Genomic DNA, 8559 nt, shown 5'->3' on the forward strand with positions numbered 1-8559 from the left:
GAGACTCCATGGCGGCTGATGACGTGGCCCAGGGGGAGGATATAAATGATGAAGAGGATGGGGCCAAGGACTGACCCTTGGGGGACTCCGCAAGTGACCGTGTGTTGCCGGGACCTTGCGCTTCCAAGAGAAATGTACTCTGTTCTGTCCGTCTTCAGGACCACCTCAAGCATAACAACCTCTTTGAAAAATTCCAGTCTGGTTTCGCTCTGCTCACAGCACCGAAACAGCCTGGTCAGAGTCAAAACGACCTACGAATGGCAGCTGATGCTGGCTCACCTCCCTTCAGCTCCTCGATCTGTCTGTGCTTTTGACACTGAAACATGGCATACTCCTCAACCGACTACACCAAGCCACTGGACTCACTGACACTGCTCTGAACTGGTTTAAATCTACACTACCGGACAGAACAGAGTACATTTTCTTGGGAAGCGCAAGGTCCGCCACAAACGGTCACTTGCGGAGTCCCCCAAGGGTCAGTCCTGGCCCCATCCTCTTCATCATTTATATATCTCCCCTGGGCCACGTCATCAGCCGCATGGAGTCTCATTTCACTGTTATGCCGATGACACACAACGTACGTGAAATATGACTCACAGTCCACTGCAACTACAGCACCATCATCTTCAACACTCACCACCTGTTCGGAGGAGATAAAGGCGTGGGATGAAACACAATTTCTCCAGGTTAAACAGTCCAAAACCGAGGCAATCCTTGTTGGCACCTCACATCAAGTCCAGTATCCTCCATAACCGGTATAACTATCTCTGGTCAAGACATTCCCCTCTCCACAACAGTCAACAATCTGTGGTTAAGATTTGATCCACAACTCACCTTTGAAGCCATATCAAAAACTCTGCAAGATACTCTTTTATCATCTCAGAAATATGCAAAAACTCCGTCTACACTCACTTGCTGATGCTGAAAAACTGGTCCACGCCTTTGTCTCCTCCAGACTGGACTACTGTGACGCACTTCTCTCGGGATCCCTAACAAGAGTCTGCAGAAACTGCCATATGTTCAGACAGTGCTGCTAGGATCCTGATGAGAGTGCGAAAGTATGACCACATCACAACCATTTCCACTCACTTCAATGGCTTCCCGTTTCAGCAAGGATAGAATACAAGGTCTCAATCATCATCCACCAATGCCATCTATGGAAATGCCCCCCCTACAGAAAAGAATTCATCATCACACTAACACGATCCCCGCTCAAACAACTCCAACCGCCTCCTAACCCCAGAACTAAACTCAGCACCATGGGTGATCGAGCCTTCTGCTCTGGCCGCTCTCGGACGTGGAATGCCCTCTGACCATCTAAGGGCACCACAGACTTTGGAGACTTTTCTCCAAAACATTCCTTTTTAGCAGAACTTATGAGTTTTAACCTTGCACTTATGAGTTTTAACCTGCACAAAACAAAAATGTTGTTGCACTATTATAGATATTTTACATTGATGTTTTACCTTGCTTTATGACCTTGACTGTAGCACTTTGAGATTGTTTAAATGTAAAGTGCATGTAACAAATAAAATTTATTATTATACTGTCCAGAGTTGTTCTTCTTTATTTTATATTCAATTCAGGACAAGCACACATGATGAACATGTACAGCAGTACATGTAAACTGCCAGTATGAGCAGCTGGGGGCTAATGTCCATCTGCAGTCCAAGGCGGTTGAAGTTACAATACAAAATGACAAAATGTAACAGTAAAATAGTAAATTAGTATATAAAACAAGGAGAAAACACGAAAAAAAAGAAAAAAAGGACAATTCCTTAGTAGATGTTAAAATGGAGACACAATTCATTAGTTGCTTCTACTGGGCTAAGTCAGTACAGCGTACAGTTAGAGGTGGTTAGACATTGGTTAGCTCTAAGCCACAGCTTACCTGGCTCTTAAAGGAGGGCAAAGTGGGATGTCCCTTATAGTCATGGGGTAGCATGTTCCATAATGCACACACTTAATAGATGTGCATCGTTGGCACATTGGCTGGAGAGAAACACAACACACTAAACAAGACTAGGTTGAAACCTAGAACATGGCTGGTCTGGTGTGGTCAGTGGGCTGTATATTGTGGCCAAAGTTACTCAGATTGTCAGGTGTGTGGTTTATCTGGACCCCTGAATCCGTAGGGAGTTTTGACTGACATCACACGATGGGTTAAGCCACGTTGGAGCAAAACATGAAGGAGTTCACCATGGCTGTAAAGCGTCCATCCACTCGATGGAGCTTGCCGTAGCTTTGAGCCACTACTTTATTTGTTGCCTAAGATGGGAGCCCCTCTCTGACCAGTTCTTCTTTTCTTTCTCCCACAGTGACTCTATTAGAATGTTTGATGCATTCTGACACTATTAACAGTGCATTCACGTTATCTGGATTAACAATGTCAGAAACGGCCTCAAACTCTACTGGTCATTTAATGGACACAATGTGTTCTAGGAGAATATCGTTTGTTTTTGTTTTTTTAAATATTTTTTCTCACCAAAGCCTTACCAAAGCTGGAAAGTTCATGGGGCTTACTGGTATAAGTTCCCAACTAAAATGGAAAGCGGGGGGCCACCATGAGATGGAGAGAGATGGAGTTGAACGAGACGATGGGTACCACTCGCCGGTTATCTTAGTTAGCAAATAATATCCCCTGCAACAGCAAATGGTATGGATTCAACAAACTGATATGATAGTGGAGCTAGCAGTGCACATGTCGATATTTCGGACAGTAGGGTAGCCCTGGCTGTGGCTCCAGCTGCAGATTTCCACAGGCGTGACAGCGCGGTCAGGCATCGAACCACATGCAGGACTAACTGGTTTTGTAGCGCAGCAGAAAACAGAACGCGTTAAGATTCCCTTTCAATACTGGCGGGAGGATGGCTATATTGAGTTATTTTAGAAACAAGAAATGGTATTTGTGTAATTTCTTTTTTTTTAAATGGATGTGAGATGATTTACATGTAAAACATCTAAAAACGCAGGTATTAGGTGTGACGTTCCACATGGTCGTGAAAAACATCTGGTGCTTTGAATTCCAGTCCAGCAGCGAGAGACAACGCCCATGAGGAGGTCAGACAGGTAAGTGAAGTAATGACAAGTATCAGGAAGAACGATCCGTCGCATGACATGACAAGAAACGGACCAGAAGAGCATTTTAGCTTTCAACATGAGCAGGCCTTACAATCAAGGTAAGAGTGGGTGTTTTGGTTTTTTGGTGCATTCAACACTTCAGTGGAATTATTCTCGCTCCCTTTATCAAGAGTAATTATATATCCCTACACATATTTGCTTTGACATGTTACTCTGATTTACTTTGATGTTTGCATTCTTTCAGTATTGCAGTGAGCATCGAAGTCCTTTGCTAGTGAATTATGAAGTTAAAGAGCATGACGCTGAGGAATTCAGTTTAAGGGACACACTGACCATTTTGAGATAAATGGTTAAAATGTGATTACTTTATCCTAGTTTTCTCTATGAGTGGGTATCTATGTTGTTGCCTGCCTAGGGAGCGTATCCATGCTCAGGGTACTTTTCTCCACTTCAATTTCTGTAACCCTCTACTGTTTGGGTCAAATGTTAGCCATTTCAAGTTTAACTATTTCCCAAACTTTTCATAAAACGCTCTCCTAACTAACCTTTTTGGAATTGGACAATACTACCCGAAATAATTATTGTACCTCAGGGAACGGACCTCCGGGATCATAGAACCCTGGAATAGTACTCTGGGAACATGGAATGCAGGCATGTTACAGTCTGTTTCCTCTAACAAGTAGTGTAAAGGATTACAATTTGACATTCAGAACTTATTACACTCACATACTTTGACATGTTGGTTGGATGACGTGGCTGCGGTGGGGTTGCCTCTACCATAGAACAGCAAGCGTGGTTGCTTCGTTGTGAGAGAGTTACAAACCAGATTTATAGCGTTTTGGTGAGGGTGTGGCTGTCACAAGTACTGCTGCATTCATGCCCAGAGCTACAAGATGGCAGGAATTTAATCCAAGCCTGAGGGGGGGGGGGGGGGGGGGGGGGGGGGGACAGGTGGATGGAATGGATTTGGATAAATTGGTTAAAGGCTTCTTTACGAAGTGGTAGAGCGTCGTCTCAGTCCTGGGCTTCAGTCTAAATGTCATAGTGTCTTCGGGCAAGGCGCTGAACCCCAAATGCCCTGAGTGCTGCACCACTGGTGTGTGAATGGTGTGAATGTTTATGCGATGAGCTGTTGGCACCTGTGTGGCAGCCATGGCCACAGTGTATGGACGTGTAAAGCTATAAACTCCCTAGAGAATTCACAATCAATCGGACTCAAATTGGTCTGTGCCATCTTAAGACCTTAGCGTTAGAAGTTATAAAAAGAAACTTTTCATGGCGGGGCGGCATTTTGTATCTTTCACCAACTAAACAGGAAGTGGGTGTGAAGAGTCCAAACTGACGACATCTTAAAGTCATAGCGCCCACCTGAGGCAAAGAAGTAGGCCCAAAAAAATATAGGTGCATTCTTTAACAAACTACTCCAAGAGATTTATCTTGATCGACTTCAATTTTGGTCTGTATATCTAAAGACCTCAACGATGAAAAGTTATAAACGCAAAATTTCGTACGGCTGTGGGCGTGGCGGCCATTTTGAGCATTTATGATCCATGAAGAAGTGCTGGAACTGAGTGTACATTGTCAATCGGCCCGAAATTTCTCATTCAAAAAAGAGTCCAGGCCTGGGACACTATGCGTGCCAAATTGACTTTTGGTCCTAGTGCCAGTGTACAGTATGTGTGCGGGTCCGAGTCTGGTACTAGTTCACGGAGTGATCTATTATCTTATCTATCTAGCTTCATGTCTTTTTTAGCTCAAAAACAACAACTTTGTAAAGTAAAATTTCGATGTATCGGTATCGTTAAACTCCGTTTTCATTTGTCTATGATTAGCCCGCCCCCTATGCATTAGCCACCTCCTTTCACAGCTAAACAACTGCATGACGTACAGTCTTGTGTGGGTATCATTGAACTTGGGTAGTTTCCTTTATGATTGTAGGTGCTGAGTGCCGTGCAAATGCACATCCTCAATACACTTCAGGTCGCTCTCTGAGGTCTTCAGACCAAGACCTTTTAACTGTTCCCAGAACACGTTTTAAAACCAGAGGGGATCGAGCCTGTGGTGGCTCAAGGGTCTGGAACTCTCTCTCTTTAGCCTTGAGAGTTTGATTTCTGTGGAAACGTTTAAAAAAAAAACACCTGAAGATACATCTTTCTAGACAAGCTTTAACTAAGAATAGGTTAGTATTTCATGTGTTGCTGTTTTTATTTGTTTACTGTAAAAGCACTTTGTGACCCATCTTGTTTTTGAAAGGTGCTATATAAATAAAGTTAACTTACTTAATTACATACTCAAATTAAAACCCACAAAAACTAAAACACAATTCCAATGTAATGGAGTTTAGAGCATTTTGGGAAAAACGCCAAAAGCAGACTTAACCATTAGGCATGCGGGCCACAGCTATATATTTTTGGATATGAAAAGTATTGAATGTTACTAGTTTAAATCATGTATCCCAAAATAAGTACAGAGGGCCCTTAAAAATGATAAAAAAAATATACTAATGACTTTGCTGCACTACAATTCAGAGGAAACACATTTCACCTTATCTCACGCGGTTTTCTGGGTTAAACGACGGTTTCCTCACTGTGTGAACGGTGTGCACGTGTCTTTGAGGTATGTTTTCTCTCCTTGGGGGTATGTAGGATGGTATCCATCAGCAGGACGTGTATGTAAACCCAGATAGACAGACACCGGGTGTTCAACACCCCACCATTGTCAGTTTAATTAATGGTTTTTAAGTGTTGTCAGGACTGACAACCTGTTGAATTAACATGAAGCAAACTTTACAGAATGGTAAGTCCATTTTCCATGGAAGCAGAGCAGGGAATGACGTCATACCAAAGTTGACCGCGTTCCAATAATAAACAAGCTGGAATAATAGCAATACCTACATCGGATAAACGCAATAGGCTGTTTTTGTGCAAACTAAGCCGGAAACACTGTCCACACAAAAGTAAAGTAACAGTAAAGGAGTGTGTGTATGAGTGATTTGTGAGACAAATGGGGGCAAAAAAGCCAGTCAATGGTGTGTTACCGCGGCCTTGATACGTGATCATCTCATGTTTTTGAAAGCCTCTCAGTCTCCAGTGCTGCAGTGCCCGCTCGCCTGCTAGTTATGCCCAGCGCGGGGGTGCTGTTTTACTAAAACGCAAAAATCACTAAAACAATAGTGAGGGGGAATGATGAAAATATATACTAAACAAACAGTGAACACACTTTTTGACAAGTGTGTCATTCCTGCAAGCAGCGTGGGTTTTGATTGACGAAGACAGTGACACAAGTAGTTATTATGCTAGAGGCAACACTGTTTAAAACCTTTTTCTTACTTAACCCTTACAGGGCCACTCTCCTAAATGATAAATGAAATTGTGTGTCGTGGAATGATGAAGGGAAGACATAGTCAAGTCAATCACACTGTTTGAATCAAATCGATAACTAGGTGTGTATTGCCACCCATCATAGCACACAAACTCTCTCTTGACAACACCGGCTGCGTGACAAACAGTGTATTTCTGTATGACAGGGTTCGGGGTGCTACAGAAGTACAATGAAAGGAGGATTGTTATGGTCGGGAAGACCGAGGGGGAAAGAGCGCTGTAGGAAACACATCCTGGGGAGAGAGAGCGTTTGAGTCTGAGCTGTCTCCGTCTTCCATGACGTATGAATGTCAGAAGGCTAAGGGGAGTCGGTGGTCGAAAGGTCGCCGTGATGACACTCCGGGGCTGTTTGACACTAATTTCACCCAAGGAAGAAGAAGTGTGAAGAGGATCAAAGATGTGCATTCTCTCTGCTGCCTGGTCTCAGCCTTCTGGTGGTTCTCAAGCCTGGGCGGTTCACCCAGAGGAGAAGGAAAAGTCCAGATGATTCAGACCACTTTTGGTGAAAGATGCAGCTAAATACACCATGGTTGGTGTTCACAACATGGAGACCAGCTAAGGAGGCAAAGCATCGAGGGCTATATTTCAGAGAGTCTGACTGCGAGCATCATTCAGAAGTGCTCAATCGATACCATGTCCTTAACAACGAAATCAAAGACATTATACAAACCAGTAAGCTTTCTGGACAAAATTGACCAGTGTCTGTGGCCAGGGGGAAGCTACTACACCATGAAATGTTCAGTAGAGCAGAGGCAGCCATAGAAAAGGAGAAAAAGGCGATCCTGGCGGAGGTGGAAGACAGACGGCAGAAAGAGCTGGATGAAACTGAGAGCCAAATATGCGGAGGAGGCCTACGTAAGGAGGAGATCAGGTGAAGAAGATTACATGCATGAAGCCAGAGCTCCAGCTGAAAGATACAAGACTTTATCACTGGTCCGGTAATAGTTATAAACAACAGGCTGTGGTGCTGCTTAGAGGCTGCTGGAGTTGTTGGAGGTCCAATTGGTTTCATATACAGTAGGAGTCGCAGTGGAGCAGCTGTTGGAGCCGCCATGGTTGCATATCAGTGAAAGTTTCAGAGCGTTGCCATGTGGCAATAAGGACTAGCCACACAGTTAAATATGATGTTTATACATGATATTTTCTCGGTATAAAGCTAGTCCCTAGTCTTTGTAATCTGTTGTAACATAACTTGCATTAAAGATGCCTTCGTAATCACGTTTGTATAATGAATATTTTGTACCTGAAATAAAAGTTAATGACTGTATTTAGCCACACCTTGAACAGAATCTTGTCTGTAGGCTAATATATTCAGTAACATAATTAAAATATTAATGTTACTCCCATGAGAGTTGTGTTGAATGACGTCTATGCTATTTGAGGGGGGATGCAATGGCACCTAATAGCCAAAACAAGCATGCTCCTTGTTAACCTTCCATCTCCCTCTCCATCCAGGAGTATCAGCGAGAAAGCATAGGGGGCGGGGGTTCAGTCTGGTCTACAGCCCATTATTTATCAAATGGTCCACCTGAATTAGGTGTTCTCCCATAGCATGCACACTGATGGGGCTGTGAAACTGAACTGCAAGCACGTGCCACCGATTGAATGCCTTTAAATTGACAAAGCCAAAAACGCTAATTTTTGTGGTGTAGCTGTGAGAAGTAGAGGGGGGTCCAATGATAACAAGGTTGGTGGTCGATTCCCGACTCTAGTATCTCGTAGGTAAACTGTTTCCACTGGTGGACAAAAGAAGCATGTACATGACATAGCACAGTGTAAGTCTGTAGTAGTCTGCCCGACATTGATACATTAACTGAATGAGATTCTGAAGTTGAATCTATGGCCCAACCATGGCTCTGAAATATCATCAGACTAAAGGCCTTTGCACACCAAGTCCGCATTTTTTGTGCCAAAATTGCCGATGTTAAAAAATAAACACAACCATGCATTGGGCGATCACGTTTACAAAATTTCTTCCGTTTTCAGGACAGGTTTGAATTCCTGCGTTTTTCCCCCTGCATCCAGGATTGGGGAGGTTGGTGGTTTCTGAGCAAAACAAAGGATGAGTGAAATTGTTTAGACGCCCAAAAAGTAGGCA

This window comes from Etheostoma spectabile, chromosome 20 (assembly GCF_008692095.1).
Source record: "Etheostoma spectabile isolate EspeVRDwgs_2016 chromosome 20, UIUC_Espe_1.0, whole genome shotgun sequence".
NCBI classification, from domain to species: Eukaryota; Metazoa; Chordata; class Actinopteri; order Perciformes; family Percidae; genus Etheostoma; species Etheostoma spectabile.